We start from the raw sequence: 9490 nt of genomic DNA on the forward strand, positions 1-9490 counted from the left end.
ATGGCCTGCTCTCTAAGATTGACTTTAGATTAAAAATAGACTAATACTCAGTGGTTGATATTATGACCACTTCATTTGGAAGAATGGTCTGCTCTCTAAGATTGACTTTAGATTAAAAATAGACTAATACTCAGTGGTTGATATTACGGCCACTTCATTTGGAAGAATGGCCTGCTCTCTAAGATTGACTCTAGATTAAAAATAGACTAATACTCAGTGGTTGATATTATGACCACTTCATTTGGAAGAATGGCCTGCTCTCTAAGATTGACTCTAGATTAAAAATGGATTAATATTCAGTAGTTGATATTATGACCACTTCATTTGGAAGAATGGCCTGCTCTCTAAGATTGACTCTAGATTAAAAATGGATTAATATTCAGTAGTTGATATTATGACCACTTCATTTGGAAGAATGGCCTGCTCGCTAAGATTGACTCTAGATTAAAAATAGACTAATACTCAGTGGTTGATATTATGACCACTTCATTTGGAAGAATGGCCTGCTCTCTAAGATTGACTCTAGATTAAAAATGGATTAATATTCAGTAGTTGATATTATGACCACTTCATTTGGAAGAATGGCCTGCTCGCTAAGATTGACTCTAGATTAAAAATGGACTAATATTCAATGGTTGATATTATGACCACTTCATTTGGAAGAATGGCCTGCTCTCTAAGATTGACTCTAGATTAAAAATAGACTAATACTCAGTGGTTGATATTATGGCCACTTCATTTGGAAGAATGGCCTGCTCTCTAAGATTGACTTTAGATTAAAAATAGACTAATACTCAGTGGTTGATATGACCACTTCATTTGGAAGAATGGCCTGCTCTCTAAGATTGACTCTAGATTAAAAATGGACTAATATTCAGTGGTTGATATTATGACCACTTCATTTGGAAGAATGGCCTGCTCTCTAAGATTGACTAGATTAAAAATGGACTAATACTCAGTGGTTGATATTATGACCACTTCATTTGGAAGAATGGCCTGCTCGCTAAGATTGACTCTAGATTAAAAATGGACTAATACTCAGTGGTTGATATTATGACCACTTCATTTGGAAGAATGGCCTGCTCTCTAAGATTGACTCTAGATTAAAAATGGACTAATACTCAGTGGTTGATATTATGACCACTTCATTTGGAAGAATGGCCTGCTCTCTAAGATTGACTAGATTAAAAATGGACTAATATTCAGTGGTTGATATTATGACCACTTCATTTGGAAGAATGGCCTGCTCTCTAAGATTGACTCTAGATTAAAAATGGATTAATATTCAGTAGTTGATATTATGACCACTTCATTTGGAAGAATGGCCTGCTCTCTAAGATTGACTCTAGATTAAAAATGGACTAATATTCAGTGGTTGATATTATGACCACTTCATTTGGAAGAATGGCCTGCTCTCTAAGATTGACTAGATTAAAAATGGACTAATATTCAGTGGTTGATATTATGACCACTTCATTTGGAAGAATGGCCTGCTCTCTAAGATTGATTAGATTAAAAATGGACTAATATTCAGTGGTTGATATTATGACCACTTCATTTGGAAGAATGGCCTGCTCGCTAAGATTGACTCTAGATTAAAAATGGACTAATACTCAGTGGTTGATATTATGACCACTTCATTTGGAAGAATGGCCTGCTCTCTAAGATTGACTCTAGATTAAAAATGGACTAATACTCAGTGGTTGATATTATGACCACTTCATTTGGAAGAATGGCCTGCTCTCTAAGATTGACTCTAGATTAAAAACAGACTAATACTCAGTGGTTGATATTATGACCACTTCATTTGGAAGAATGGCCTGCTCTCTAAGATTGACTCTAGATTAAAAGTAGACTAATACTCAGTGGTTGATATTATGACCACTTCATTTGGAAGAATGGCATGCTCTCTAAGATTGACTCTAGATTAAAAATGGACTAATATTCAGTGGTTGATATTATGACCACTTCATTTGGAAGAATGGCCTGCTCGCTAAGATTGACTCTAGATTAAAAATAGACTAATACTCAGTGGTTGATATTATGACCACTTCATTTAGAAGAATGGCCTGCTCTCTAAGATTGACTCTAGATTAAAAATGGATTAATATTCAGTAGTTGATATTATGACCACTTCATTTGGAAGAATGGCCTGCTCGCTAAGATTGACTCTAGATTAAAAATGGATTAATATTCAGTAGTTGATATTATGACCACTTCATTTGGAAGAATGGCCTGCTCGCTAAGATTGACTCTAGATTAAAAATAGACTAATACTCAGTGGTTGATATTATGACCACTTCATTTGGAAGAATGGCCTACTCTCTAAGATTGACTCTAGATTAAAAATGGATTAATATTCAGTAGTTGATATTATGACCACTTCATTTGGAAGAATGGCCTGCTCTCTAAGATTGACTCTAGATTAAAAATGGACTAATATTCAATGGTTGATATTATGACCACTTCATTTGGAAGAATGGCCTGCTCTCTAAGATTGACTCTAGATTAAAAACAGACTAATACTCAGTGGTTGATATTATGGCCACTTCATTTGGCAGAATGGCCTGCTCTCTAAGATTGACTTTAGATTAAAAATAGACTAATACTCAGTGGTTGATATTATGACCACTTCATTTGGAAGAATGGTCTGCTCTCTAAGATTGACTTTAGATTAAAAATAGACTAATACTCAGTGGTTGATATTACGGCCACTTCATTTGGAAGAATGGCCTGCTCTCTAAGATTGACTCTAGATTAAAAATAGACTAATACTCAGTGGTTGATATTATGACCACTTCATTTGGAAGAATGGCCTGCTCTCTAAGATTGACTCTAGATTAAAAATGGATTAATACTCAGTGGTTGATATTATGACCACTTCATTTGGAAGAATGGCCTGCTCTCTAAGATTGACTCTAGATTAAAAACAGACTAATACTCAGTGGTTGATATTATGACCACTTCATTTGGAAGAATGGCCTGCTCTCTAAGATTGACTCTAGATTAAAAGTAGACTAATACTCAGTGGTTGATATTATGACCACTTCATTTGGAAGAATGGCATGCTCTCTAAGATTGACTCTAGATTAAAAATGGACTAATATTCAGTGGTTGATATTATGACCACTTCATTTGGAAGAATGGCCTGCTCGCTAAGATTGACTCTAGATTAAAAATAGACTAATACTCAGTGGTTGATATTATGACCACTTCATTTAGAAGAATGGCCTGCTCTCTAAGATTGACTCTAGATTAAAAATGGATTAATATTCAGTAGTTGATATTATGACCACTTCATTTGGAAGAATGGCCTGCTCGCTAAGATTGACTCTAGATTAAAAATGGATTAATATTCAGTAGTTGATATTATGACCACTTCATTTGGAAGAATGGCCTGCTCGCTAAGATTGACTCTAGATTAAAAATAGACTAATACTCAGTGGTTGATATTATGACCACTTCATTTGGAAGAATGGCCTACTCTCTAAGATTGACTCTAGATTAAAAATGGATTAATATTCAGTAGTTGATATTATGACCACTTCATTTGGAAGAATGGCCTGCTCTCTAAGATTGACTCTAGATTAAAAATGGACTAATATTCAATGGTTGATATTATGACCACTTCATTTGGAAGAATGGCCTGCTCTCTAAGATTGACTCTAGATTAAAAACAGACTAATACTCAGTGGTTGATATTATGGCCACTTCATTTGGCAGAATGGCCTGCTCTCTAAGATTGACTTTAGATTAAAAATAGACTAATACTCAGTGGTTGATATTATGACCACTTCATTTGGAAGAATGGTCTGCTCTCTAAGATTGACTTTAGATTAAAAATAGACTAATACTCAGTGGTTGATATTACGGCCACTTCATTTGGAAGAATGGCCTGCTCTCTAAGATTGACTCTAGATTAAAAATAGACTAATACTCAGTGGTTGATATTATGACCACTTCATTTGGAAGAATGGCCTGCTCTCTAAGATTGACTCTAGATTAAAAATGGATTAATATTCAGTAGTTGATATTATGACCACTTCATTTGGAAGAATGGCCTGCTCTCTAAGATTGACTCTAGATTAAAAATGGATTAATATTCAGTGGTTGATATTATGACCACTTCATTTGGAAGAATGGCCTGCTCGCTAAGATTGACTCTAGATTAAAAATAGACTAATACTCAGTGGTTGATATTATGACCACTTCATTTGGAAGAATGGCCTGCTCTCTAAGATTGACTCTAGATTAAAAATGGATTAATATTCAGTAGTTGATATTATGACCACTTCATTTGGAAGAATGGCCTGCTCGCTAAGATTGACTCTAGATTAAAAATGGACTAATATTCAATGGTTGATATTATGACCACTTCATTTGGAAGAATGGCCTGCTCTCTAATATTGACTCTAGATTAAAAATAGACTAATACTCAGTGGTTGATATTATGGCCACTTCATTTGGAAGAATGGCCTGCTCTCTAAGATTGACTTTAGATTAAAAATAGACTAATACTCAGTGGTTGATATGACCACTTCATTTGGAAGAATGGCCTGCTCTCTAAGATTGACTCTAGATTAAAAATGGACTAATATTCAGTGGTTGATATTATGACCACTTCATTTGGAAGAATGGCCTGCTCTCTAAGATTGACTATATTAAAAATGGACTAATATTCAGTGGTTGATATTATGACCACTTCATTTGGAAGAATGGCCTGCTCTCTAAGATTGACTAGATTAAAAATGGACTAATACTCAGTGGTTGATATTATGACCACTTCATTTGGAAGAATGGCCTGCTCGCTAAGATTGACTCTAGATTAAAAATGGACTAATACTCAGTGGTTGATATTATGACCACTTCATTTGGAAGAATGGCCTGCTCTCTAAGATTGACTCTAGATTAAAAATGGACTAATACTCAGTGGTTGATATTATGACCACTTCATTTGGAAGAATGGCCTGCTCTCTAAGATTGACTAGATTAAAAATGGACTAATATTCAGTGGTTGATATTATGACCACTTCATTTGGAAGAATGGCCTGCTCTCTAAGATTGACTAGATTAAAAATGGACTAATACTCAGTGGTTGATATTATGACCACTTCATTTGGAAGAATGGCCTGCTCTCTAAGATTGACTCTAGATTAAAAACAGACTAATACTCAGTGGTTGATATTATGACCACTTCATTTGGAAGAATGGCCTGCTCTCTAAGATTGACTCTAGATTAAAAATGGACTAATATTCAGTGGTTGATATTATGACCACTTAATTTGGAAGAATGGCCTGCTCGCTAAGATTGACTCTAGATTAAAAATGGACTAATACTCAGTGGTTGATATTATGACCACTTCATTTGGAAGAATGGCCTGCTCTCTAAGATTGACTCTAGATTAAAAATGGATTAATATTCAGTAGTTGATATTATGACCACTTCATTTGGAAGAATGGCCTGCTCTCTAAGATTGACTCTAGATTAAAAATGGATTAATATTCAGTAGTTGATATTATGACCACTTCATTTGGAAGAATGGCCTGCTCGCTAAGATTGACTCTAGATTAAAAATAGACTAATACTCAGTGGTTGATATTATGGCCACTTCATTTGGCAGAATGGCCTGCTCTCTAAGATTGACTTTAGATTAAAAATAGACTAATACTCAGTGGTTGATATTATGACCACTTCATTTGGAAGAATGGCCTGCTCTCTAAGATTGACTTTAGATTAAAAATAGACTAATACTCAGTGGTTGATATTATGGCCACTTCATTTGGAAGAATGGCCTGCTCTCTAAGATTGACTCTAGATTAAAAATGGACTAATATTCAGTGGTTGATATTATGACCACTTCATTTGGAAGAATGGCCTGCTCTCTAAGATTGACTCTAGATTAAAAATGGACTAATATTCAGTGGTTGATATTATGACCACTTCATTTGGAAGAATGGCCTGCTCTCTAAGATTGACTAGATTAAAAATGGACTAATACTCAGTGGTTGATATTATGACCACTTCATTTGGAAGAATGGCCTGCTCTCTAAGATTGACTAGATTAAAAATGGACTAATATTCATTGGTTGATATTATGACCACTTCATTTGGAAGAATGGCCTGCTCTCTAAGATTGTACAGTTTGCAGATACAGGAGAACCTGTTTTGAGAGACCATTGGTCCTGTTGATAAAAAAGTGGTCTCTCAAGACAGTTGGTCTCTCATAACAAGGTCTCTGAAGGAGTGACAATTTTCAAGGTCAAAATTCAACTGGGTATGGGGCAAAAAAATAATTTCCTATTGCACTGGTTTTTAAATGGGGGTACGTATGTAGGTTTTTCTTTTTCTTTTAAATTATTTTTTTTTCAAAAAATGTTTAAATGATCAGTATGTATAATGTGCCAAACACTTCAAGTACTGGCCTAAACTGTCTCAATTAGATGCACAACCCAATTTTATTTTCTTTACCCTGGGACAAAAAATAGTAATAGGTTCAGCAATAAAAAAACATAGATGACTGGCCGAAGGAAACACATTTTTTTGTCCTAAGAAGGAAATTACCTACACTATTGTATAGGTATTTTACTTTTAATGTATAGTTCTTGTTTAAAAAAACTACATGCATTTATTTGAAAAGAATATATTTACCATAAAATGTTAAAGTCTATGTTGTTGTTGTTGTTGTTATGGGGTTTAACGCCATTTTTCAGCACATGATAGGCTATGCATGGCGGCCAGTATTAATGGTGGAGGAAGAAGCTGGGAAAACCCCGAGAAGAACCACCAACCCACGAGAAGCTCCTGGCAAGCTTTCTCACATACCCACATTGGCCGAATCCTAGACTCGAACCCACGCAGACAGAGGTGAGATGGCAGTGATCCGTAACGGAGAGCACTTTGGACCACTCGGCCACTTGGGGCCCCTTTTAAAGTTTATGATTATGAAGATGTTAACACATCGCTAGGGGTAGTTGCAATAATGGTTGCAGTAGTTTTATAGGAACTCGAGTAAATATGGAATATATATGTGCTAATTAAATCAGATACCAAAAGATGTATTTATAGATGCAAAAAAGCTGCAGGTCTCATTCATGCATGACATAAATCGATTAGATTACCTCAATAAACAGATGCAGTACACACTATGGTGAACAGTGAGATCTCTGTGGCCCCTCAAAAATATGTGTGTCCAGTTGTCTGACCCTCTGTCTTTTTGGTTGCTGACCCTTGCACTTCTTTACCCAAACAGGATAAAATATTTTTTTATAAATGTAAAAAAAAATATTCCAAAACTGTGTTGTATCTAAATGAACCGATTTTAGCCCAGTATTTGATGCACATACTAATCATTGTCATGTATATAATTTTAAATTTATTTTAAAAAAACCAACTACTTACACTAATTTTAAAACCAGTGCAACAGGAAACATATATCGAGAGGTAGGGGCTGACCATAGCACATTTAGCTCTGTGTGTCATTTTTAATAACTGCAATGGCAATAAATTAACAACAATAGAAAACTTTAAGTGACCACATAATGAACTCATCTGCAGAATGCTTGTATCTTACTAAAAGACGAAGATCTCATTCACCTTAGGCATGGACAAATGACGTACTTGACGCTACAGTTAACGCCAGAAGAGAAGAGTGTTATTGAACACTTTATGAACCATATTTAAAAAACCAGGACTCCATCGCTTTTTAAAGGTTGTTTACCATCTGTGTTCAGAGCAATCACTGGAGCTTGGCATTAAAAAATGAATAGAATAGTGACTTTATTACATACAGGGTACAATCCAGTAAAATGCATGCAGACACCATCTGACATCAAGCATCTGTGAGAATAATCTGCACTCTATAGACCCTTAGTGATTATAGGTACAAAAGATTAAATCAAGGGCATATTATTTATGTCTGATCATGTTATATGGTCATTTATAAAGTTACTACTTTTCTGCGAGAAAACTACCCAACCGAATGACAAATATTCTGTCCTCCCATTAAGGTGAAACAGAATCATCCAGAACACCGGATCAGCCCTGGGAGAACCCCACACACATTTTCATTGTATTTTTGGTCTCCATGTTGTAATGTTCAAACATCATTTGCATAAAGAAGATTAGCCACCTTTCAATAGTCAATGAGCAAAGTATTTATTGTCTTGTGTGCTACATTCTTTGTGAATGTTAGGATTATACCGAGATAAATTTTTGTCATTGTTTAATTAAGCTCATTTGGGTGTTTTTAGACATTTCTTCCTTACTTCATTTCATTTTATTTTTCCTTGGTAAGGGTGCTAGCATTTCAAATTGGTTGTTTTATTTGTGTTCAAATAACAATTTCTAGCGGCAAGTTTGATAACTAGGCAAGACAGATGAAGTGAAGAAGTGACATGCAGCCTGCTTACCAAATATAACAATGTCTCAAGTCATGATATAGGCAAGCTGAATAAACAACTGACATGCAAGTCCGTATACTGCAGAAAGCAGGGATAGGGAAACTAGAATTAAAAGAGCATGTTGGGTATTTATCGATGTATAAATTTTGCCTAATCACTCATAAAGTAAATAAAGTCCGAAGGTAACAATTTACACATCGATAAATAACCAACCATGACCATTTAATCCTTATAATTCCAATTTGCTTCCTTTCTGTCATCATATCAGTGGAGTTCATGAACAAAGCAGTCCAATGTGGACAACTCATTGTTTTATTTCATTGCCCTCATCATACACAACTAGAATACATAGACATGTCTTTGTGATCCAAGAGTCATCTCTTATATTGTTTTATGGTGTATTGTCAGAGTGGGTTATCACAGTGATTTAAGGAACTTGGTTTGGTCATTTTATTACATTTTCTTTTGGTGGTTGTTGTTTAAGCCAGTTTATTTCTTTTTTCCAACATTATGCTTGCATATGGCACCTGTTGTTTTAGCATTCATTGTTCTTGCTTTCTACACATTTCGATCTTACAAAAGCCAAATTGTTGTCCACTTTTTCCCCCTTGCTTGTCATATGACCCTGATATTTAATAACAAGTGGTGGAACATATTGTCAAGCAAAATGCAATAATTTCTGAATCTAGATTGACTTGTAAAGCCTGCCATATGCTTTCTTTGGCAAAATGGGTGAGTGTTGGGATGCAGGATGGACTGTGCAATTAAATTGTTTAAACTTCTAATGGGTTATTTTAATCAGGGTTTGCAAATTTGTATCATGTTGATTGTTCTTATTAATATGGTGTAAGGCATTGGCATAGATAAAGCCTCACATAAAAAGATCTGGAAATTGCGAACCAAAAATAGTAAGCAGAATTTACTGATGTGTAAAAAAAATTGCAGATCAGTATCACATGATTGTTTCTATCCAATCAGATTGCAGAAAACTGAGTCAGTTCATAATAATTGGAATTAAAATAAATTACCAACAATTTGTTTTTTGATGCAATCTAGTCTTAGAAAGGGAGTGATCAGATTAGGGATGAAT

The 9490-nt window shown here is 34.9% G+C and overlaps 1 protein-coding gene across 6 annotated transcripts in view; it reads left to right on the top strand.

Annotated features, from left to right (window-relative positions):
• The window catches only part of LOC149779293 (uncharacterized), a 129730-nt gene that overhangs the window by 21363 nt on the left and 98877 nt on the right, over positions 1 to 9490 (top strand). The window lies entirely within an intron of this gene.

This window comes from Sinohyriopsis cumingii, chromosome 17 (genome assembly GCF_028554795.1).
Source record: "Sinohyriopsis cumingii isolate HCF-2022 chromosome 17, ASM2855479v2, whole genome shotgun sequence".
Taxonomy (NCBI): Eukaryota; Metazoa; Mollusca; class Bivalvia; order Unionida; family Unionidae; genus Sinohyriopsis; species Sinohyriopsis cumingii.